This window comes from Triturus cristatus, chromosome 11 (assembly GCF_964204655.1).
Source record: "Triturus cristatus chromosome 11, aTriCri1.1, whole genome shotgun sequence".
Taxonomy (NCBI): Eukaryota; Metazoa; Chordata; class Amphibia; order Caudata; family Salamandridae; genus Triturus; species Triturus cristatus.
Window position 1 is genome coordinate 996130832 of NC_140594.1, and position 25895 is coordinate 996156726.

Consider the following 25895-nt stretch of genomic DNA (forward strand, 5'->3'; position numbering starts at 1 on the left):
TATCCTGTGTTGGAGAAACGTGTAGTTTCTCGTAAAAGGAGAAATGAGAATATCTGTAATGAAGATGTAGAGAGGAGGAAAAAAAAGAGGAGTGATGTAATTGCAAGCAAAAAGAATAAGGAAAATGAAGAACAGGTTGTAGGATGTCATTATGAAAATAGCTCTGGTGTCAACTGCTACGCTAATGTAGTGCTGAATGTTGCATTTTATCTGGAAAGTTTGCAAGAGCAGATAATAGTAAATCAGGGAAAAAGATTCTGTTCTGTGCTGAGTCTCCTTTTTGAAAAGCTGAGTAATGATAAAACTCAAATAGAAAGTGCTACTGAAATTAGAAAAGTTTTAGATGTATGTTCAGGACGAACACAGTTTTCTCAAAATGTACAGCAAGACGCACAGGAATTCTTGATTTATTTTCTTCAGGTACTGGAAGAAGAAGGGGTTAACATTGAAAATGTATTTGGTCTCTCTTATAAATGGGAACATAGTTGTGAAAACTGTTATAATATATGTGGCTCTAATGTTGATTCTGAAAGGTTTATTTATTTAACATTGCCAGAGAGTAAAACAGTCACTTTTGCTAAATTAGTTAAAGATGCTAATCATAGCATGCAATGCGGTGAGTGTAAATCTGACATGTTTTCAACATTAATTTTAAAGGAATACAGACAGTATGTAATTTTAATGATGCAACGATGTAGAGCTGATGGTTCAAAATTGGATACTTTAATAAAGAAGTTTACAGGACAGCAATTATCAATTTCAGGAAAAACTTTTGTAACAGTTGCAATAATTTTCCATGATGGACCTACTGTAACTTCTGGTCATTACCCAGTTTATCTTAAATGTGAAAAAGGCTGGACACTGTGTAATGATTCCCAATTGATTTTTAAGCAACGTTTGCCTTTTGATTTAGCAAATTCCTATCTAATCTTCCTGAAACCTAAATTTTAGAGAGATTTGGCAACATCTGGACAAAACAATTTTACCATTTTATTGGATTACCATTTGGAATTTACAAATAAAAAGATCTAACAAATTATCATTTGGCCTAATGGAAAAGTAACCAATTGTAATGTGGAATTTTTCCATTTTTTAAAGAAACTTTGGAAAACCAAAAATTTAGAAAAAATCGGTAACATCTGCACAATTTAAATTTTGGAATGTTATTGGATTGCCATTGGAAATTTTTTCAAAAAAGATTTTTAAAATTACTATTTGGCCATGCGGAAAAGTAAACAATTCTATTGTGGACTTATTTAATTATTAATTCATCTTTCGGAAACCAAAATGTTACAGAGAATCGGTGACATCTGTACAATTTAAACTTTTGTTTTTTATTGGATTACCATTGGAAATTAAACAAAAAAAGAATTTTAAAATTACTATTTGGCCTAAAGGAAATGGAACCAGATGTATTGTGGAGTTATTTGACATATATTATTGTGATTATACTTCTGAAACAAAAATATCAGACGGTATTTTAAAGAAATAAGTATTGATATTAGATGATATTTTTTAAGAATATTATGCATTTCTATAAAGTTATGTTTATGCAAAAAGAGATTGTGGGCTTTTTTAAAAACAATCTTTGAGATTGTTAATTTTTTTTTTGCCTGCTGTTAAATGATGAATGCAATTGCTTTCACAATTTATAGTGAAATGCAATATTTTCTGAAAACAGCAAAAAAAAGGCAAAAATATTTTTTGAAAAATATGTAAATATGTGTACTGTATTATTAAATGTTTTATTAAATATTAATACTTTTTTCTTTTTTTTCAGATTGAGATAGAAAATTTTCGAAAACTAGAACCATTTTTAAAGCAAATAAAAAAAAAATTAAATGAATAAATCTTTTTTTGAGTGGGTATGGTAAGTCAATAATGTCATGGTCCCTTTTTTCCACTTCTCTACAATCACATTTTCAGTTTTTAATTGTAGTCTCTCAAGGACCTTGTAATGTGATAATTGATTTTTAGTGTTTTTAAAAAAAAAAAAAAAAATTACGCGTACGGTAAAAAAAAAAAAGTTTTAAAAAAAATATATAAAAAATAGATGAAAGGTAAGGTTGGCTCTTAAAAGAGCGGTTGTGTTCATGCAGGGACAGAGGAAAGAAAGATTGGGAATATTAGACGGTACGACAAGTGTGCTGATCTATTTTACTGTTCACTAGGGAAACACTGGTCTCCCTATAAGTAATTAGATCGTGACAAGTGGCGCACCGTACTTCAACCCTCGCAAACCGAGGGTTAATTTCCAGAGGACCAGAAAAAGGAGATGCTCCCCCCACAGATGAAGGGCTCACCTGACCTGCAGAAGAAGGACTCGGCCCTGCAGATGATGGTCCAGGCTGAGCTGCTGTGGATGTGCTTGGTTGATTTACTGAAGGGTTACCTTCAGTAAGTCGAGCATGTGTCCTTCTGTGTACATCCTTAAGGTGTCTCATCATGGTGTGATTCCCAAAGGAATACTTCCTGTCAGGATTACCTCTTGAAAGTACACGCTTACACAGCTTGCAAGTCACTAAGGGTGCATTTACCTTTTGCTGGCCTTCTGGAAAAGTAAAATACTCCCATACGTAAGAGGTCTTTTGTTTCCTCGCTCTCTGCCTCAAGGTAGTGCTGCTAGCCTCACTCTCAGAAGAGCTCTGCTGTTCTGCCATCGTATCACAAAGACAACCCAGCTCCTTCTCCTAAGGGATCACAAGCAGAAATGAGGGGAATGGGTGTGGTGTAGGAGAGTTCTAGAACTGAAAGTAGTTTCAACCAATCAAAAGTTGTGTTTCATGATCACATGACCTACCGTACGCTTACGGTACGCTTACGGCAAAAGTACGCATGCGCGTAAAAAAGACACGCGCTCGCGCGCATGCGCATAACAGTCACTCCCCGACACTTCCGCGTAACGTGCGCGTGTAGCGTACACGCGTACGCGCCCCACGCGGAGTACGCGCGGCTACGCAAATTGCGTAACTATACGCAAGCAGCGTAGATAAATTACGGACATTGCGTAAACCGTACGCTTACCGTAAGCTTACCGTACGCGTACTAAAAAAAAATTTAAAAAAAGGAAAAAATGTATTGTTAATAAATTTTACCTGTTTATTTTATAAAAAATGTTTTAAAAAAACATATTGTAGAATTTTAAAAATTTAACCATAGTCTTTAAAAAAGGATAGAAAATTAAAATAAAAATATGTAAAAAAAAAAGAAGAAAAAAAAAAAATTTGCATTTAAAAAACCTTGCAAATTCACTGAAAAAACCATGGGTTTCACACACGTTATAGTTAGGAATTAGCATTTAAAAAACCTTTGAAATTCACTGAAAAAACCATGGGTTTCACACACGTTATAGTTAGGAATTAGCATTTAAAAAACCTTGGAAATTCAATGAAAAAACCAAAGGTTTCACACATGTTATAGTTAGCTGGACATTTCACTCGTAAAAAACCAATGAAATTCCCCCGTTATAGTTAGTTCAGCTAACTATAACTCGCGCGCCCGCAATGCACTACTGATGACGTCTCATATTACATCACTCATGACATGGTCAGTGACATCACTCATGACATCACTGATGACATCTCAAATGACATCACTGATGACATTATCCTTGTGACAGAGTGGTAGACCTCCTCTCACCCTAATATAACCTTTGATACAAACATTCAAAAATAGAGACTAAAATTTTCAAAAAAATGGACATACCAATAACAGTTCCAACAACCTATTCAGTAATTCTAAGATCCACATACACATCCACTCATCCACCAACAATCCTATACAGTCACTCATACATGTACTCACACATCATATGTACTCATACACCTAAACATCCTGTAACACAATGCCACTCATCCATAGAGTTACTCACACATAGTCACTCATGCTAATAAAGAATCAAACATCCATTTACTTGCATATACAGTTATACACACACCACCACACTTACTTTTACAGAAACTTACACATACTTAGTCTTTTAAACAATCACTTATAGAAACACATACTTATTCATACAGGAACTCTTCCAATCTCTCACTCTCACATATACTCACTTATAAACACCAATAGTCACATATACTAGTTTAAAACATATGTAGTTACTTATGAAGACACTATTGAGACAGTCATTCACTCACTAACACACCCATGCACACACTCATCCACCCATACAGTCCTGCACACATGCTGTCTTCAACACATACAAACAGTGAGTCACTCATTCATGCATCTATGCACTACGTAATACCCCCCACCGCACCATGAAGACACTCAGACACTCATACTGATACTCAAAAAACCAACTATTAACCTATATAGACACTCATGTAGCTACTCACCAACCCATGCAGCCACTTATATACAAAGTGAGAGACTGATACAGGTATTTACACATTTAAACATTACTCACTAAGCCATGTATTCAAAAAGATACACTTAATCAGTCAGTTATACAATCAATTTTTCAGAAACAAATCATCAATTTAGACACTTATATACTCATTTATTCTTCCATCGACCTTGAGATATAGATATATAAAACATATTTAATTTTCAGAAAAACACACATTCACTGGATGATGTCATCAGTGATGTCATTTGAGATGTCATCAGTGATGTCATGAGTGATGTCACTGACCATGTCATGAGTGATGTAATATGTGACGTCATCAGTAGTGCATTGCGGGCGCGCGAGTTATAGTTAGCTGAACTAACTATAACGGGGGAATTTCATTGGTTTTTTACGAGTGAAATGTCCAGCTAACTATAACATGTGTGAAACCTTTGGTTTTTTCATTGAATTTCTAAGGTTTTTTAAATGCTAATTCCTAACTATAACGTGTGTGAAACCCATGGTTTTTTCAGTGAATTTCAAAGGTTTTTTAAATGCTAATTCCTAACTATAACGTGTGTGAAACCCATGGTTTTTTCAGTGAATATATATATATATATATATATATATATATATATATATATATATATATATATATATATATATATATATATATATATATATATATATATATATATATATATATATATATATATATATTCACTGAAAAAAACATAGGTTTCAGGCAGGTTATAGTTAGGAATTAGCATTTAAAAAACCTTAGAAATTCACTGTAAAAACCATAGGTTTCAGGGGCGTTATAGTTAGCTGGACTTTTCACTCGTACAAAACCATTGATATTCCCCCGTTATAGTTAGTTCGGCTAACTATAACTCGCGCGCCCGCAATGCACTGCTGATGACGTCACATATTACATCACTCATGACATGGTCAGTGACATCACTCATGACATCACTGATGACATCTCAAATGACATCACTGATGACATCACTGATGACATCATCCAGTGAATGTGTGTTTTTCTGAAAATTACATATGTTTTATATATGTATATCTCAAGGTCGTTGGAAGAATAAATGGGTATATAAGTGTCTAAATGGATGATTTGTTTTTGAAAAATTGATTGTATAACTGACTGATTAAGTGTATCTTAGTGAATACATGGCTTAGTGAGTAATGTTTAAATATGTAAATATCTGTATCAGTCTCTCACTTTGTGTATAAGTGGATGCATGGGTTGGTGAGTAGCTACATGAGTGTCTATATAGGTTATTAGTTGGTTTTTTGAGTATCAGTATGAGTGTCTGTATGGTTCGGTGGGGGTATTACATAGTGCATAGGTGCATGAATGAGTGACTCACCGTTTGTATGTGTGGAAGACAGCATGTGTGCAGGACTGTATGGGTGGATGAGTGTGTGCATGGGTGTGTTAGTGAGTGAATTACTGTGTCAATAGTGTCTTTATGAGTAACTACATATGTTTTAAACTAGTATATGTGACTATTGGTGTATATAAGTGAGTATATGTGAGAGTGAGAGATTGAAAGAGTTCCTGTATGAATAAGTATGTGTTTCTATAAGTGATTGTTTAAAAGACTAAGTATGTGTAAGTTTCTGTAGAAGTAAGTGTGGTGGTGTGTGTATAACTGTATATGCAAGTAAATGGATGTTTGATTCTTTATTAGCATGAGTGACTATGTGTGTGAGTAACTCTATAGATGAGTGGTGTTGTGTAACAGGATGTATAGGTGTATGAGTACATATGATGAGTGAGTACATGTATGAGTGACTGTATAGCACTGTTGGTGAATGAGTGTATGTGGATCTTAGAATTACTGAATAGGTTGTTGTAACTGGTATTGGTATGTCCATTGTTTTGAAATTTTTAGTTTCTATTTGTATCAAAGGTTATATTAGGGGGAGATGAGGTCTGCCACTCTATCACAAGGATGATGTCATCAGTGATGTCATCAGTGATGTCATTTGAGATGTCATCAGTGATGTCATGAGTGATGTCACTGACCATGTCATGAGTGATGTAATATGTGACGTCATCAGCAGTGCATTGCGGGCGCGCGAGTTATAGTTAGCTGAACTAACTATATCGGGGGAATTTCGATGGTTTTGTACGAGTGAAAAATTCCAGCTACCTATAAGGCCCCTGAAACCTATGGTTTTTTCAGTGAATTTCTAAGGTTTTTTAAATGCTAATTCCTAACTATAACGTGCCTGAAACCTATGGTTTTTTCAGTGAATTTCAAAGGTTTTTTTAAATGCTAATTTCTAACTATGCCTACAGAGATAGGACATGTGAAGAAAGAAGAAAAAATGCACAGAAAGAAAAAAAGAAATGCAGAAAGAAGCAACAGAAGTCATCAAAGATGAAGAAAAGTGCAGGAAGAAGGATAACGTGCAGAAAGAACAAACAGAAAAGCAGAAAGAAGCCTTGTTGCAAAATCATCCTGTACCCTCAACTTTTTCAGACGGATACTGGTGGTAACTGCGTCTGACTAACCAGTCCTAGAGCCAGTGCTATGTTAAAAGACACTCAGAATACAGTGAAAACACCTACATACACTAGGGAACACTATGTGTTGGGGTCCCCCTGTGATTAGCATGACCTCCTCTGTAAGCCGGTAGTATATAATAGGGCAGGGGATTAAAACTACTTCTTAAAACGCGCCACAGGGCGTGTTTGCACACGTCACCTCAGGCCCCGTCCCCTCCCTTCCCCACTGTGTAAACACGCCCTGTGGCCGTTTTAAGTTGGGAGATTAAGTCCCCTTGAATCCTGAGGGTCCCTACGGTCCAACTAGACCACTAGGTACCTCCAGTAAGCGCCACAGAGCTGCGTTGCAGAGAGATGTAAAAAGGGGCACGGCCTAGACCAACTCTCTGCAACGCAGCGCAGTGGCGCTTACTGGAAGCACCTGGTGGGCTAGTTGGCCACCAGGGTCCCTCAGGATTGAAGGGGAATTATTTCCCCAACTTAAAACGCGCCACAGGGCTTGTTTGCACACGTTAACTCAGGCCCCGTCCCCTCCCTTCACCACTGTGTAAACACGCCCTGTGGCCATTTTAAGTTGGGAAATTAAGTTCATTTGAATCCTGAGGGTCCCTAGGGTCCAACTAGCCCACTAGGTACGTCCAGTAAGCGCCATTGCAGAGAGGTGTAAAAAGGGGCACGGCCTGCACCACCTCTCTGCAACGCAGAACAGTGGTGCTAACTGGAAGCACCTGGTGGGCTAGTTGGCCCCCAGGGTACCTCAGAATTGAAAGGGAATTATTTCCCCAACTTAAAACGCGCCACAGGGCGTGTTTGCACACGTCACCTCAGGCCCCGTCCCCTCTTTTCACCACTGTGTAAACACGCCCTGTGGCCGGTCTAAGTTGAGACATTAAGTCCCCTTGAATCCTAAGGGTCCCTAGGGTGAAACTAGCCCACTAGGTACCTCCAGTAAGCGCCACAGAGCTGTGTTGCATAAAGGTGTAAAAAGGCCTCAGAACACCTGTCTGCAACGCAGCTCCCTGGCGCATACTGGAGATACCTGTTGGGCTAGTTGGCCCTCAGGGACCCTCAGTATTGAAGGGGAATTAATTCCCCAACTTACAACTGGCCAGGGGGCGCATTTGCAGAGTGCTGCAAGGAGGGGGCGTGGCCTCCGGTGCGATGCCGGTCTGTTATTTATTTTATTAAGAAGGAGGGCTGTGTGGCCCCCCTTCCTTTTCTAAATTTGGCCCTCCCAAGGCTTTAATCGGCCCCGGGGACCCCAACCCCCGGGTCATGGACTTTTTTTTTTTATTCTTTAGGAGGCGGGGCTGCAACTGCTCCTCCTGCCTGCCCCGCGCGGTCTGTTGTGAGGCCCCTTCCCCTGAACTCTCTTGTCTGTGCCCAGGTCCAGACCCTCCCTTCTATCCTCCATGGTCCTTTGTGCATGCCCCTGCACCCTCCTTCTTGCCCATCATAGCCATTGTGCTGCCACTAACCCTCCCGCTTGCCATGCATGGTCTTCTGTGCTGCCATGGCCCCTCCCACCTTCCCTGTGTGGTCAGCTAGCTGCCCCTGACCCCCTCCCACCTTCCCTCCATGGTTTGTGTGTATGCCATCATAGTCTCATTGTTGCTCTCCATGGTGTGTCTTGTTTCTAGTGCCCATCCTGCCTGACCTCCATGGTCATCTTGCTGCTCCTGCCCTGCCCTCTTGCCCCCAGCCCTCTGTTTCCATGTGCAGACCCCTATTCCCTCCCTCCTGGCTTGTCTGTTCCATTGTAATGCCCCTGATCCGTCCCTCCTGCCCTTTATGGTCTGTTATGCTGCAGCTTTCTCTCCTGTCTGTCCATTATGGTCAGCTAGCTACCATTGCCTCTTTCCCCTCTGTTCTCTGTTGTCCATGTGCATGGTCCTGTCCCCTCCCTATTGTTTTCTATGGATTGTTTTGCTGCACTCCCATCCCGCATGCCCTGTGTGGTGTATTGTGCTGCTGCAAACCCTGATGCCTGCCCTGTAGGGTCAGTTTGGTGCACCTCTCCATGTCCCTCCTGTCCTCTGTTATCCGAGTCCATGTCCCTACCCCAATTCCTCCTGCCTACCATGATCCAATGTACCATACTTGCGAACATTTTGAACTTGGTAAGAGGGAGATTTTGAAAAGAAACTTGGGTATTGATTTTCCCCTTTGAGTTATATTGAAAAAGAGGAGTTTGTAGACAGGACACAAATAAAGCCCATTTGAGCTTTCCTGGCTGAAATGGGTCTGTTGGCATGTATGGTTGTACTACCACTGCCTCTTCCTTCTGCCCACAATGGTCTATTATATTGCCACAGCCTCTCTTGCCAGTCCTGTATTGTTGGTTTGTTGCCCCTGCCCCCCTTTCCACTGCCCTCCATAGTCTGTTGTGCTGCCACTGCCCTTCCTGCCTGCCCAGTGTGGTCAAATTGTTGCCTCTGCTCTCTCCTACCTGCCTTCAATTTTCAGAGTCCGTGCCCCTGGCCTCTGCCTCTCAACAGTATCCCAATGAACAACTAGATTGCTAACATTCTATATTTATTACAAAAGTGTGGAACGCCTGACGTCATCTTGATGTAATCAAAACTGTAATACCTAGAGCATTTCCTTTAGAAATTACATATATGAGAGGGTCTTATTTGCATCAAAATTATGGTTTGTCCTCTAAAAAACTAAAATGAGGACATATTTTCTGAGTTTTCAAATAGCGACAAAGAACTTTTAAATTATTTGTAATCTTTATGTTTTTTTATCCAGTTGACCACTTGATTAAATGTTGCACCTAGGGGAGAGGATGTGGTGTTACTTTCAGAGCTGCAGACTTTGCAACTGGGGAACCAGGTTGGAGTTTCTGCTTCAGCTCAACATTCTGTGATTCTGATCAAATCACTTAATCTCCCCATGTCTACAACCAAAATGAATTTGATCTTGTGTGATGTAACCAATGCTCATGTAAAGCACTCCAATACCTGACAAGTCTGCACTATATAAAACTGCAAATACGCAAAAAATAAGTGTTTTGCACACTTCTGTCATTGGGCTACATGTGGGCTACATCTGGGTGATATTTGTGCTGCATTTGGGCTCTTTTGTCTCTGGTGGCCATCTAGGGAGATTTATTTGTTATGAAGTTTCCTAATTTCCTCATTTACTGCAGTCTCCTCAGTAGGAAATGCTTTCAGTTTTTTACTTTGATTCCATCAAGAAGGTATTCAGATATGTCACACATTTGCCATAAATTCTGAATGTTAGGACTCTAGTCGCTCATTAGATCACTGTAGTAAAGCTACTGCTCACCACGGAAGTCTGCTGCTGGTATTAAAAGTGCATGTTTCAGTCTGCATATCAGAATTTTTTAATGAAATAGAAGAGGATTTGAGAAGTCACTCAAATTGTGCCCTAATTTTTCTTTCTTCAGCACTAATCATAATTTCTATTGCAAAATGAACCCCCTCATTGTGTTCCTTTTTAAATTAAATGTTTTAAGTGTTACCAGTTTATTCCAATCAAGATGGCTTCAGGTGTGCCATACTTTTGTCCTAAGTAAGACAGTAAGCGCACTAGTTGTTCTAAGAACACTCTGGGACATTCTGTCATTGGGCTATACTTGGGCTACATCTGGGTGATATTTGGGCTACATTTGGGCTCTTTTATCTCTGGTGGCCATCTTGGGAGATTTATTTGTTATGAAGTTTCCTAATTTCCTCATTTACTGCAGTCTCCTCAGTAGGAAATACTTACAGTTTTTTACTTTGGTTCCATCAAGAAGGCATTCAGATGTGTCACACATTTGCCATAAATTCTGAATGTTAGCGCTCTAGTTGCTCATTAGATCACTGTAGTAAAGCTACTGCTCACCAGGGAAGTCTGCTGCTGGTATTCAAAGTGCATGTTTCAGTCTGCATGTCAGAATTTTTTAATGAAATAGAAGAGGATTTGAGAAGTCACTCAAAATGTGCCCTAATTTTTCTTTCTTCAGCACTAATCATAATTTCTATGGCAAAATGAATCCCCTCATTGTGTTTCTTTGTAAATTAAATGTTTTAAGTGTTACCATTTTATTCCATTCAAGATGGCTTCAGGTGTGCCATACTTTTGTCATAAGTAAGACTGTTAGCGCTCTAGTTGTTCGTTAGAACACTCTGGGACATTCTGTCATTGGGCTATACTTGGGCTACATCTGGGTGATATTTGGGCTACATTTGGGCTCTTTTGTCTCTGGTGGCCATTTTGGGAGACTTATTTGTTATGATGTTTCCTAATTTCCTCATTTACTACAGTCTCCTCAGTAGGAAATACTTTCAGTTTTTTACTTTGATTCCATCAAGAAGGCATTCAGATGTGTCACAAATTTGCCATAAATTCAGAATGTTAGCACTCTAGTTGCTTATTAGATCACTGTAGTAAAGCTACTGCTCACCAGGGAAGTCTGCTGCTGGTATTCAAAGTGCATGTTTCAGTCTGCATGTCAGAATTTTTTAATGAAATAGAAGAGGATTTGAGAAGTCACTCAAAATGTGCCCTAATTTTTCTTTCTTCAGCACCAATCATAATTTCTATGGCAAAATGAATCCCCTCATTGTGTTCCTTTGTAAATTAAATGTTTTAAGTGTTACCACTTTATTCCATTCAAGATGGCTTCAGGTGTGCCATACTTTTGTCATAAGTAAGACTGTTAGCGCTCTAGTTGTTCGTTAGAACACTCTGGGACATTCTGTCATTGGGCTATACTTGGGCTACATCTGGGTGATATTTGGGCTACATTTGGGCTCTTTTGTCTCTGGTGGCCATTTTGGGAGACTTATTTGTTATGATGTTTCCTAATTTCCTCATTTACTACAGTCTCCTCAGTAGGAAATACTTTCAGTTTTTTACTTTGATTCCATCAAGAAGGCATTCAGATGTGTCACAAATTTGCCATAAATTCAGAATGTTAGCACTCTAGTTGCTTATTAGATCACTGAGTAAAGCTACTGCTCACCAGGGAAGTCTACTGCTGGTATTGAAAGTGTATATTTCAGTCTGCATGTCAGAATTTTTTAATGAAATAGAAGAGGATTTGAGAAGTCACTCAAAATGTGCCCTAATTTTTCTTTCTGCAGCACTAATCATACTTTCTATGGCAAAATAAACTCCCTCATATTGTTCCTTTTTAAATTAAATGTTTTAAGAATTACCACTTTATTCCAACCAAGATGGTTTCAGGTGTGCCATACGTTTATCATAAGTAGGACTGTTAGCGCTCTAGTTGTTCTTTAGAACACTCTGGGAAGCTGCAGTAGAACACAAAGGAATCAACTGACAGTCTCTGCTCTTGTTGGATGTACATGTTTTACTGAGAATGTCAGACTTCATTCTCACATGACTGAGAAAGATAATGTGAATTTACAGAAAATATGCTCTCAGTTACCTTATAGATCACCTTCCAAACCTCTGTGGGAAAAGCATGAGAAAATAGTTTTCTCTCAAACATGATTCATGATATCACAGCAGAAGGCTTTTTCAGATGGTAAAATCACCTTAGAACACACCACAATTCCTAAAATGAGTATGGTACCATCAACAAATGATTTATAATGTAACTAAAGTCTTAAAACCTTCTATTAATGAGGTGCTATCATGTATATTGGTCCCAAGATGGCTGCCAACACTTCTTGGATGAAGTGCTAACAGCCAATCAGATCTCACGATGAGATGTGTGGTTAGGCTCCGCCCAGATATATATGTGATTTTACTTTTGATTTTCTCAGGAACTACGGAACGGATTTACACCATTTAAGCTAAAGGCACATGCCTGACCTGAGGACTACCTCTTTGCCAATTTTCAAGCAATTCTGTACAGCCGTTCGGGCTGTACCTTCGACTAAAGGTCCTATGGGAAAATGCATGGGGAAAATGCGTTTTGGGACCCCCCTTTTTTCTCAGCCCCCGCTTGACGAATCACCCCGAGACTTTCAGGGTAGGAGCTGAGCGGAGCGCCCCATTAGTTTTGAAAATTTCACGAAGATACGTCAACCGGCGCCAAAGATATTCAAAATAGAATTTTCTGATTTCCTTTGCGAACTCGGTCCTAACTATAACTATCTACTGGCGACCGCCAGTAGATAATATTTTGTCTCTCGCAGTCTGAAGCAGTTAAAAACAAAGGTGGAGAATGTGAAAAGGGGGCAGGGTGGACAGTTCCTGACCCCCTAGCCTTTGTCAGGGGGTCCCTGAAGGACCCCCAAGAATGAGAAAAACAATCTTTTTTTTTCGAAAAAGCGCGGGGTGCGCGCACTGTGCGCGCACGGCACGCACAACGCATCATGGGTGCTCAGTGCACGAAGCGTACCGCGCACCCACAGCGCGCGCACGATGCGCGCATGGTGCGCGCACGGTGAAGTACCTGAAAAAAAAAAATATTAATAAACACATAACTTAGCATTTAAAAAAACGTACAAATTCACTTAAAAAACCATAGGTTTCACACACGTTATAGTTAGGAATTAGCATTTAAAAAACCTTGCAAATTCACTTAAAAAACCATAGGTTTCACACATGTTATAGTTAGCTGGACATTTCCCTCGTAAAAAACCAATGAAATTCCCCCGCAATCCTCTGCTGATGACGTCAGATATTACATCACTGTATTTAGACACCTATTTACCCATGTCTTCTTCCATTAATCTTTAGCTATACATATATTACAAATATTTATTTTTCAGAAAGACACATATGTAATCAGTGATGTAATATCTGACGTCAGCAGAGGATTGCGGTCGCGTGAGTTATAGTTGCCTGCACTAACTATAACGGGGGAATTTCATTGGTTTTTTACGAGGGAAATGTCCAGCTAACTATAACATGTGTGAAACCTATGGTTTTTTAAGTAAATATATATATATATATATAGGAAAGTGGTTGCCCCTAGGCGAAGCGCACACACAGCAGGGTAAATCCTTTTAAAAAGCGCTTTATTCCATTTCATTGATCTTTACAGCAATTCAGTGCCAACTCGTTTCGGTCTTTGCGCCCTTTGTCACAGGCACGCTGGGATACAAATAGCTACTGCAAGACACATCCCCTCTTTTATGTCCAATACAGCTCCGGGTGAGTTAGCCGCATGTATTTCTGGGATATGCAGTCCACATGATTTCTCAGCATGACGTTGTTACCCTGCAGATAAAATAAAACAAAGTCACTCTTCATGACACAGGATACCTGCTACTCCGTTTACAGCCTTCTCAAGTGAGCGAGCCACGGACCCACTTTACTTTTTGCAGTGGTGCTCTTCACGACCGGGCCGGCCGTATTATATGAAGGAAAGAGGTTGCCCCTAGGCGAAGCGCACACACAGCAGGGTAAATCCTTAAAGAAAGCGTTTTATTCCATTTCATCGATCTTTACAGCAATTCAGTGCCAACGCGTTTCGGGCTTAGTGACTTTTGTCACAGGCACGCTGGGATACAAACAGCTACTGCAAGACACATCCCTTCTTTTATGTCCAATACAGCTCAGGTGAGTTAGCCGCATGTATTTCTGGGATATGCAGTCCACATGATTTCTCAGCATGACGTTTACAGCCTTCTCAAGTGAGTGAGCCACGGACCCACTTTACTTTTTGCAGTGGTGCTCTTCATGACCGGGCCGGCCGTATTATATATACATGTAAAAATCGGAGTGAGGCCAAATTTATACAGAGATCATTGTCAGCCTTTAGTCCTATTTCTATGTCTGGTCTGTCCTGGTTTTTCCTTCTCAAAATATGGTCACCCTATTACCAGCAAATAGGGTCCAGAGAAGGTCCAATGGTCAGTTTTGACTGCCTGCTCCACTAAAACGACCACATCTGGCAGCTGTTTCCCTACTGCGGATCCGTGCAGTAACCATTGGACCTTCTCTGGACCCTCTTCCAGAGACATCTCGACGTGACTTCTCCTGACCCCACCAGACCAATGAGTACTGAATTAACCTGATTCATAAAGGGACTCCGCACACCTACGATTGAAATTCTTGTCGCCTACTATGTCACTGTTATAAAAATAAGAGTAACCTGGTCCTGATGATGGCCTAACCACTCCAACAGGCCAAAAAGTAGTTGACTGCTACAGCGAAAATCTCGGAGCTAGCTCCTCGAGGATACCCATCTTGACTTCACTTGTATATAGTAACATTCATTATTTGGGTGTCTCAACTATGTAAATTTCACCACCAACTGTCTTTTTGTTGCACCCCTTCGTGTTGCTGTACATACTTCCTCACATGTCAATTGCGTCGTCACCATTTCACGACCACTTGTGCACAGTATCCCACAGGTTACATGCCATTTAATGTAACGCAGTGCTGTTCCTACACGTCTAAATATATGAAGTTATTTATAAGAAATATATGCAATTACCAAAACCCAATTTTAATTTGTCAAATTGTATTTTTGTCTCCCTGGTTTCTCCTACTGCTCCCAGCAATTAATTGTGCTTCTCTAAATTGACCATTAACTAATACCCTTAGCGACATTGTTCTATGTTACAGATGTAGGCCTGGTCTCTATAGGGTGTATGGGCTACCACCTGTAGTCTGACATTACCTTCAAGCACCTTGGCATCAGTCATTTTGCCTCCCTATCTGACACTTCGGCACACTTTTGCTCTTTATGGAAATTCAAAAACGGATTTGACATCTGCAGTAAATATCTAAATTTTCCATAATCTACAGAAGAATGGGACATTTGCCTTTATACAGATAAATCTGTTCCACGGATTGCCACTAACTCTAGTTATTCCCCAGTGATCATAAGAAATTATTTATTCAGTCACACAGATTTATATTGTATTGCATTCATATAGCACTTATTATGTTTGATGAGGCATGAAAGTGCTTTGGAACAAGTGGCACACTCCTCCAAAACCAAAGGTTAGTGGTTGATCCATGGGTTTTTGGTTATTGTTGGTTATTGATATTGGTCTTGTACTCTCAATGAAACCATTCTATTTATGTACTCCAGAATCTTCGTGGTAGATTAAACTAACAGGAGATTATGTGATCATTTATGGGGGGGATATGTGAGTTAATGCAGGTAGGTGAGGGGTGATTGGATCAGCAAGAGGAGAGGGTGAATGGATCGGCAAGAGGAGATAAAGTATTGTTAGGATGCAAGGAGAAGGAATGGTTGAAATCTATTAAATAAGGCGTGGCCAATTAGCAGATATGATATAACAGTGAATAACGCAGACACACATGCAGCTCAGAGAGAGGAGGTGTGCAGCGGTTGGATGGTAAAGAAAGAATCCTTTGATAGAAAGGAGAGGAAAACAAATGTTAGTTTTAGGACAAGGACAACCTTTCAAATGGTAGTGCGTGTAAAAAGATTTTACATTTATACCACACTTCTGATGCAGAAAACAACATAGTTCAAATTAATGCCTCATAAAATAAAATGTACACTTATAAGACAATTCTAGTTTTGGGGGAGTGAAGTAGTCATCGGGGCATGTGATAGGCACTCCGCCTATGCGATTAGCATTCCTCTCTAGTCTTCAACTTACGCCATATATTTTTAGGTTGCGTCTACCACACAGCACAGTTTTCTGGTTGGAAAAAGACCTATTGTCAGCTTACAGATCTTAACGTGGGCTTAAAGCCTGCCCATTGCTTATAATTTGTTGTCATTATTGTCCCTCTCCTTCAGTGCTTAATTTGAGCCGGTGGTTTCCGGTGCTCAGCACTGGCACTTAATCGTCGACACCAGCGCTATTAATGAGCACCAGTTAAGGACACATTAATTTATGCTAGGCACAGGGAGATTTAGTGATTTGTCCAGAATCACAGGAGGTCGAGCCGAGACTCGAAGCCGACAGCTCTGGCCATTATGCCACATCCTCACCCCACTTTCTTGATTTGTAACTGGTTCTGTTTTAGGCGGCTCTAAGAGGAGAAATAGGCTGGTGCGAGCTGCCTCCTGATGAGAGTCACCACACTTATTTTTTTAATAAATTAACCACTGCTCTCATTTGCTTGCTTCTTATTTAATAGCTTGCCTTTTCCATCTTATGTCTGTCCCTCCCCTGGATCATAACCTCTTTACTTGTATTCTTCCACTGCTCAATTTCAAGGAACTACTTTTTAGGTCTCGCCTATGCCTCGCTCGTGCACTGCTTAGAAGGAGACCTTTAGTAATCGATTAACTCTTTGGGCCAAAAACGTGCACGCTTTGCATTGCTTTGAATGGTAACGCGTGCACATTTGGCGATTCCCTTGCGGGAGCGAGCTTTGAAACCATCTGTTTGTAATTAACTTGCAAACAGATGGTGTCCAATGCTCGCTCCCGCAAGGGAAATGCTTTGTGTGCTATCGGCCGCACTGCCCCCACCCCTCCCCCCTCAGCTGCATTCCTCGAGCAAGCAGTGTCTCCTTGTTAAACCTTATTATGTTATAACTGGTGAAAGACGCTCTGTTTTTTATAACTGCATTTACATATGTAAAATCAAAAACACGCGATTTAAACACTTTATTTGCACAGTTTCTCAAGCTGCTGCGTAGGAAGGTTGCAAATTTAATCTATTCAAACACCGTGGCAGCCATGGCCGCCTCTTGTCGTGTCCTAGCCCATGAAATGTGTTAGCGCTCAAGTTCTTTATTTTTGGAACGTTGTGAGCGTTCGGGAGGCGATGCCCTGGCTCGCGGCATACAGCTGTGGTTCTCACGGGAGGGGCGTCACGTGGGTCGGGAAGCCTGACCGCTTGTGGGCTGGCAGCTGTTGCCCTTGGCAGCGGTTCGTGAGGCTTCAGTGAGGAGGTGGCTTTCAGGTTGTCCTGCTGCGCGTGAGGTAGGTGCCTGAAGTGACACGCGGGATCTTAATGGAACAGTCGACGGGGAATATTTCAAGATGTGGCGGTGAGGGAGGATGGTCCTGATGAGTTGAGGGTTCTCCTATTTGCTGCTGTTCTGCAGAGGGATGCTGTTCAGTGTGGGCGACTCTGTCGGCTAGAGCATGCAGTCTAGCTGTCCTTTAGGAAAGAAAGTTCTGAGTTAGATGTGTAGCATTGACGTTTGAAAAGTATATTTTTTACGTTCGTCTTGAAAAATCTCTTTATGTAATATGCATTTCCTTTAACTGATTGAGGCTTGTCATCCTTCCCACTCCGAAAAGCACTTCTTTGGAACTTTCAAAAAGTTACATGTGTGTATAATACAGGGTGCAGGCGCCGCTGACATTAGCATACATGCCAACGGTTTTAAACTGGCAAGAATGAGATTTTGAAATAAAAATCTGGACAATGTATTTCACCCATTGACATATTCTTGGAGAGGCAATTTCAGGTGGGAGACAGCGAAACTATGTTTTACTTAAAAATCGGGAGTCTCCTGCCTGAATCGGGGTCTGCATTAAGTCAGCTGGAATTTGTGGAGAGCTTTCGGCTTCTTCTTCTGGTGTTTAGGTGCTTTGAGAACGACAGAGACGTTTAACGGTATGAGCAACGTGGCTTCCACCTTCCAAGCCCCCATTCCCTCGGAAATTGAACTTTCACTCAAGCTCAGTTATGTGCTTTAACATATAATTCAAGATTGTTAGACAACATAGGGCTTGACTAAAAAAAATGAATAATAGTTTCAAAGGGGCATATTATCAAGGACGGTGTTAAAATGATCGCTGCTTTAGCGGCAGGAAATTGCAGCTAAAGCGGCGATAATGGGTTTGATAATATGCCGCAGAGAATTCCAATTGAAGCCCATGTTGACACCAGAACTTGGGCTTCTATTGGAATTCTCCAGGGCATATTATCAAGCCCATTATCTCCGCTTTTAGCGGCAGTTTCCTGCCGCTAAATCGGCGATAATTTTAACGCCGTACTTGATAATATGCCCCAAAGTTGTTCCAAACACGGGCTCCAAATTAGTTCTTGCCCAGAGCCCCTACATCCTTAAGATAACAGTGGAGTACAATTGCAGGGAGGGGTCGGTTCAAACCAAACAGCAGTGATAATAGGCAGGTAAGGTCTTGGTCACGGTCAGACTGACTCAGAAAATAGGCCTGGACACCAAAATCAAACTAGCCCCCTGTTAGTGAATCAGATAGCTAAAAAGTGTCAGGAATTTGCAAATTAGGGCTGTTTTGAACTAGCACAGACAGCTGTGCAAGTGTTTTGCAGGGTATGGCGGACTGCATACAATCAGCCGAAGAAAGGGGCCACACACTGATTTAAAAGTTTAACCCTTTGAGCTTTGCCAGATGCCCTATAGGCCAGTCCGACCCTGGTCTTGGCACAGGGTTTTGTGTCTTGGATTCATAGATTTACAACCAATTATAACTGGTTTATATGGCGTTTGTGTCGTAAGATTTGCCAATTATTAACCACCACGGTGTTTAATTAACATCAAAATGACCTAAGAATGTGTACTTTAGTTACACTCTCTCAGGGGCATATTATCAAGACAGGCGATAAAATTATCGCCGCTTTAGCGGCAGAAAACTGCCGCTAAAACAGCGATAGTGGGTTTGATAATATGCTCCATGGAATTCCAATTGAAGCCCATGTTAGATGTGAAGGACAATAATTTTATCGCCTGTCTTGATAATATGCCCCATAGTGAGTAATTAGAGCAGAATATTATATGTCTGTTTTGCAATGTCCAATCTTGTCTACTGTTTTGCGGTGATCTTTGGCCGTATTTTGGAGTTAAGGTATAATCTAGCAGGTTAATTGAACAAGTACATTTTAGACAAACAGGGCAGTATGTTGTACTCCCAATTAACTGGTGAAACTTTGAAACGTACCTATATCTTGTTAATAAAAGAGACGCGAGATGGCCTCTCGAAGATCAGTCCTTCGAGTGAAATCGCCTAACACCACCGCTTTTGCTAGAGTATACCTGAGTAAGGTTCAAAAGTAGCTTTTGAGATTGACTAATATGAGAAAAAAAGGTTTGTACAGAGGTTTCCAAAGTATAAATTGCCTAACAGTGCCCAACCCTATCAGAGATAATCGGTGCTTAATTTATGAGATAATAAGTGCCAAGGACCAAGATTTTTGCTTAGCAGGTCACAGCAGTTTTCACCACCCACTCTCCTTGTCAGTGCTGCCAAATGCCAGTACTAATGTTTACTACTTACCATCACACTCTTGCAAATGTGACAGTATTGAATATTTCTGGCCATCCACAGCTAAAGAATGGCCTGGATATGCTGATATTATTATTTTTAATGTATTTTGCAATTTTAAAGCGCCTGCTGATGTTTCCAAACAGACCGCACCGCCAGGTGGTGAACTGTAATATATCTATGCCGGTGTCAAGAAATAAAGTGCCAGTCTCCAGCACCGGTAAACACCAGCACAAATTAAGTGCTGGAGGTAATAAAGAACAGTTGCAGATCTTTCTGCACCTCTTTTTTCTTGCTTCCATGTAGATGCCCCGTTGTACACTTACAGACTAACCTTCGTTCTTGTATTCTGGGTTCCCTTACCCTAGCTAGGCCAGGACAGTAAACCTACAGAGCGAAAGCATCAGCGTCCTATCCATGCCACATAATTCTGCCTAGAGCTATATCCTGATGGTCATCATCAGCTACTCATCTGTTTTTAGCCAACACAGCATTGGAATCTAGGCCTTGTAGTTTTGCTTTCGGTGATTTTTAAATGTGCACTTAAAATGCTCCAAAAAAGTTGGCTATTACAAGGATGGCTGAACATACCTTTCTGACAAGTAATCATTGTTACGCATGGTGCCCAGTCCTGAGGTTCTGTAATTCTCAAGTCTGACTCCATTTTGTTCTGTGCCACCATTTTGTGTTGCCCTCACATAGGCCTGTGAAGGTAGCCTGGCGAATAAAGTGGCCTGGCCTTCTTAGTTCATGTATACATTAACTAGGTTTCTTTTTGACTCTGAAATGAACTGTAAGAAACTGACCTCTGCACCTGAAACTGACCCCGCAAAGCCAATTTCCCTGATCGATCTTTGTCTGAGATTGCCAATCAATGTTCAGGACATCGTTAACTTTTAGTTTCCTTGCACATGCCTTATCTTGTTCAGCATCTGTTACTGTTTCTTTTTTTATGTTTCTTCATTACATGGGTTATGCTTTCAATTATAGGTTTGTCCGACTTGTGGAGATTGAATTTGGGACATTCCTAATAATTAACTTTTTTTTTGGTTGGGATACTGTAAATTGAGTTTTTGTTATGTGACACTTTGTTTGAAAATGTACCTTATTGGCTAGAATTTTGTGCAGTGGGTGTACATTTATAATGTGAATATTGGGTATAAAAGGAGACATCTCGCCTTAGTAAAATGAGCAGTCTCCTGAGAATTTACACCGTGATGTATTTCTAGGATCACTGTTACTAGCTGCAGCTAATAAACTTGGTCTCTGATGCCATCCAGAAGTATTCTGTGTCTCTGTATACCAAGACAGGTGATCTCGAAGATCTTAGGCGTGCCCCTGACGCCGCTGGGTTAAACCCCGGTTCTTCAGTCCTTGATAAGAGACTCCAAATTCAGCTAAGCCTCTTTATGAGTGAGAAATTCACAGTCTGGTCCGAGAAGGCGAGGGGCGAGCATGTTTGACTCCATTCTTCCTTTTCATTGTCTTGTTCTGTGGATGTCTGTCTGGGGACCTGACTGTCCACTAGACACTGATTTGTGGTGGGCCATGTGTGCTTCTCTGAGCCGTTGCTATGCTTCTGTATTCAGGGTCCGAGGCTTAGGAGCAACTTGAGCCGCCTGTAGCATCAGTGGGCTGCCTACGATAGGAGCTAGAGAGTTGATGGACCACTCAGTTGGCGGAGCAGCTGGAGCCCCTAGGAGAATCAGTGTGCTCAGTTTGGACAGATCGATGGTTGTCTGGAGCATGCTGGTCCCTTGATGGCAGAGGACAGATGCCTGCTCCTCTGAGCTGCTGAAATCAGTCCCCCCTCCAGCAGGTGGAGATTGAGGAGTTGTGGATCGATGAGTTGACAGACCTATGAAAAGGTGAGTGTTTCGACCCCCACTGTCCTCTCCGTCTCCCAAATTGAATTGAAGGTTATCTGGAGCTGCCCTGTACCTCGTCCTGCTAACTGTGCTAAGACCTGGAAATCTCTGAATACCAGTACCTTCTGGTCTCCTTGCTACTGGAAGATGGCCATTGCCTTCTGTGAAAGATACTTGCCTGCTGCTTTTGGGCCCCCTGCTAGTCTTCATTGAAACTATACACTGTCCCATTTGGCGCTCAGTAAACTCTTACAAAAGGCTAAATGCTTAGTATAGTAACATGTGCTTATGAAATTATTTTGTTTTAGGACATTATGTTTGTGTGTATACTCATTTATCTTTCACACTCACTTTATGCTTTTCTTTATTCTTTGTTTGTTTTAACCTCTTAATCTTTTTTCCACAGATTTAAGTTTTTCTCCTTTTTGAAATGTTTTTTGTTTTCTTGTCTTCATTTCTGTTTTTCTTTTTTCCTCTGTCTATCCTTCTTTTTCTGTGTAGCTTCTTTTTGTCACGCTCACAAGCTCGTCTACCTCTCCCCTATCCTACCCGAATACAGTACCTGAGAGCACTCCCCCAGTCCTCTCCTACCTTCGCTGCATGACTAACCACTTATAAGGTCCCAAATGCGAGACCTATTGGCTATGCCAATGCTTGTTTTATTTGTTAAAAAACTCCATAAGAGTGGATGTTTTTTCCATATGTTACCCTCGTGTGTTCCCACCCATTCTTGTAGTGCTCTCTCTCTCCTGTGCGCTTCTCTCCCCCACATCTATCTTTCGCTTACCTTCTTGCCCACCAGCTCCATGTCTCTCTCCCACCAGAGTGCTTCTCCCCATCGCGCTCCACATTGCTTTCTCTCTCCTGCGTTCTTCTCTCCCACCCACTGTGTTTCTTCCCCCATCTAGTGTGTCACTTCTGCTCCCCTGCCCACCGTGTTGCTTCTGTCACCCCACCCTCTGTGAAGCTTCTACCACCAACCAGGGTTGGATTGGTAACGCGGGCACTCGGGAAATGGCCGAAAGGCTGGTATTTTAGTTCCAGCTGTGGGCTGCTTTTTGGCAAAAGACACACAATTGATAGACGGAATGCAGAACAAATCAAAACATTCACCCCCAGTCAAGAGATCTGAGTTAAATCCATCATTCTTTTGCTCACCATGCCACCCCAATTTAGACCTGGCCATATGCAAATCAGTCTGGACCCTGGGCCTCATGGGAACAGTCCAGCCCGATCTGCTAAGCCAGGTCATCCCTGGACCGGAGACAAGCATCCTAGGACCATTTTTTGGGGCAGCCTGGGGGCTGTCTGCACTGTTAGTATGCCGCCGCGGCCCAGTGGGTGCCTGAGTGGCCTTTCTAGAGGCAGATGGGCGGAGGTATCACTCCCTTTCTCTCGCTGGGCCAGCCCATTAATGTATGCTGATTGAGCGGGGGAAGGGGGCATGAGCAAAAGTGGTCTCACTTGCATTCGTGTGTGGCTCAGCAGTGTGAACTAATCTGTGCATTTTTTTTTATCCAAGTGGAGTTAATAAAACTTGCCCCCCACACCCTCCTTTCTTTTCATACAATTTTGCTGAAGCAGTGTTTTGCGGAAAGGCAATATGCAAATGTGGGTCACTTTTTTGTGGTGTGCGGGGGTCGATTTTTGATGCCAATCCAACCCTGCCACCCACCTGTCCTCTGCGGTCCTTGCCTTCACCTATCCATCTGGTATATCAAAAAAAAAAGAAAAAAGACAACGGCATCATTTTGTAGGTGCACACAAGAATGATGGCATACGTGCTAAACTACAAGATAACGCTACTGCGTCATACTGTCTTTTTTTACCCCTCTCCTTAGCAATGCTGCACAGCACAGGGATGCTATACAGCATCGCTACAAACCATTGGCAAAGCCGATTGGTCCCAAAGTCAAGGCCTATTGGCTTTGGTAATGCTTGCTGCTAAATACTCTGGCGCCAGCAGCCCCTCCAGCGGGGGCTCTTTCAGATCAGCACAGACTCTTCCTTCTCTGCTGCTGGCGACGGTACCATAAATCTTCGAAGGAAGGGGGAGTGTGTCTGCCTCTGGTCTCCGCTCTCCACAGCACTGCAAGGGCCCTGCAGGGAGGGCTGAGTGTTTGCGGAATCAAAAGACACATTCAGGCGTAAGGACCTTCCAATCACAGCAGCATATGGGAACGCATTCCAGCCTCATCACAGAGGGAGCTTTTTCGAGTTCGTGCAACTGCTGTGGGGAAACAGCCGCGACACGAGGAGCCAGCTGTAAACCGACCCCAGGCAGCTTCTGACGTCAGGCGCGGACTCGTGCGCATGCCAAAATGAGCATGTAATCCTGGAATAATAACCCGACTTTTCTTGGAAAGCAGCAGCTTTCCTGGTACACCCTTATGATTGGTAAACGTGCTGAAAACGTATATGACTGCCGGTGTTGTTCCAAGACGAGCAAACCAGGCACAAAGTGGCGCTCTTTTAGAAAATTACAGCCCCTCTGAAAGGGACATATGAAACCACAAGGCCCCTTTGCTATGTTTCACAGAACCAGCTTGTTTTCAGCAATATTGCACGTCGAAACGTTCCATAGAGCATGAAAAGAAGGTCTATCTGTTGTTGAGTATATATACGTGCATATGACGGAGGTAGGGAGAGGGGCGGAGATGGGGCGTAGCCACGCGTTGTCCTTTCACGTACATGGTCAGAAAAATGCGGCAAACCTGCGGTAATTGGATTATGGCTCATTAATCGTGTAATATTCTTTCAAGTAATATCACTGGAATGCGGTAGCACCAGGTTACGTCACAGAAAACTGTGAGCATTACCACAACTGCTCCTCCCTCATATAAATGAGAAAATGTAGCGCACGTGACTAGCATTTGCTATTCGCTTTTAAATTCAGCGTAAATTAGGGAAATACGGAAAGTGCTACCTTAATAGCGTATAGTGCTATGAGGATAATAATTAGCTTTTTAATTGAAAAAAAGGCAGTCCCACTTACATTCGTATTACATGAGTCTTAACATGACACATCAAAACACTGTTGTGCACTTTGTATTTGAGAAATTCTTTGACAATTGTGTTACAACGGCGGAGTTCACCTTTTTTAAAAAAAAAGTCTAATTTGCGAGTGCTTTATTTATTCATTTCTCATCTTGATGGCTTCGGAAAGCGGCCTTTTTATCAGCAAGGAACGTACAAGAAATCTTCTGACATATTCACTTGGGTTAGTAGTTTTTGGTAATTGGTATAGCACACATTTGTAGATTTCAAAATGACTTTGGTTTGTGTGTTACAGACATTGGTACCTGCAAACGTGGTACATACAGCGTGTGTGCTATGTGCACATCCCCTACCACCAGGAACATGGACCACTTTTCAGTTCGCCTTTAGACTCACGTCCTCAGGATGAGATACTTGTTGGTACATCATTGAGGTAGTCACCTTGTATTAGGCGACTAATTATAACCCAGCATCTAAAGTAGAGTTTTTTTTGTTTTTTTTTACGAGGTGGGCCAGTTCCCAAAGGGAACCACACATCTCCACTCAGGGCATTATACTGTTTGCCAGATAACTTTGGTATGTGCGGTGACGACAATCAACGCGCATACCAGAATTAGGAGTTTGGTGGCTAACACCGCACTCTGGCAGTTTTCCCTAAACACATTTTGACAGTTAAACCGCCCAAAATGCCCAGTATATACCGGGGGCGGTAAGAATAATCCGCATGTTAATCCACATTATCGGGGACACACTCAAATTCAAATTCAAATTCAAATAATCTTTATTCAGGTATTAAAAATATCCATAAAAGATACATATTATAAACAGTCCTATTTCCATTATAAATTTGGACCAATATTCACATTACACATAAATACAATAATAATAAAAACCCATCAGCATTAGCAATTTAAAAACGGGACAATTATATACATTTTTCAGCTCATTCAACCGTACAAGATTTCCCCGGTAGCGTATGAGTAAAGGCCCTTTAAAATACACTTGTCTACAGACAGGAGTTACGAGCCAACCCTGGGAAAAAATCCTTAAATCCTTCCAACCCTTAATAAATCCGAGAGGATTAATCCTCTCCTC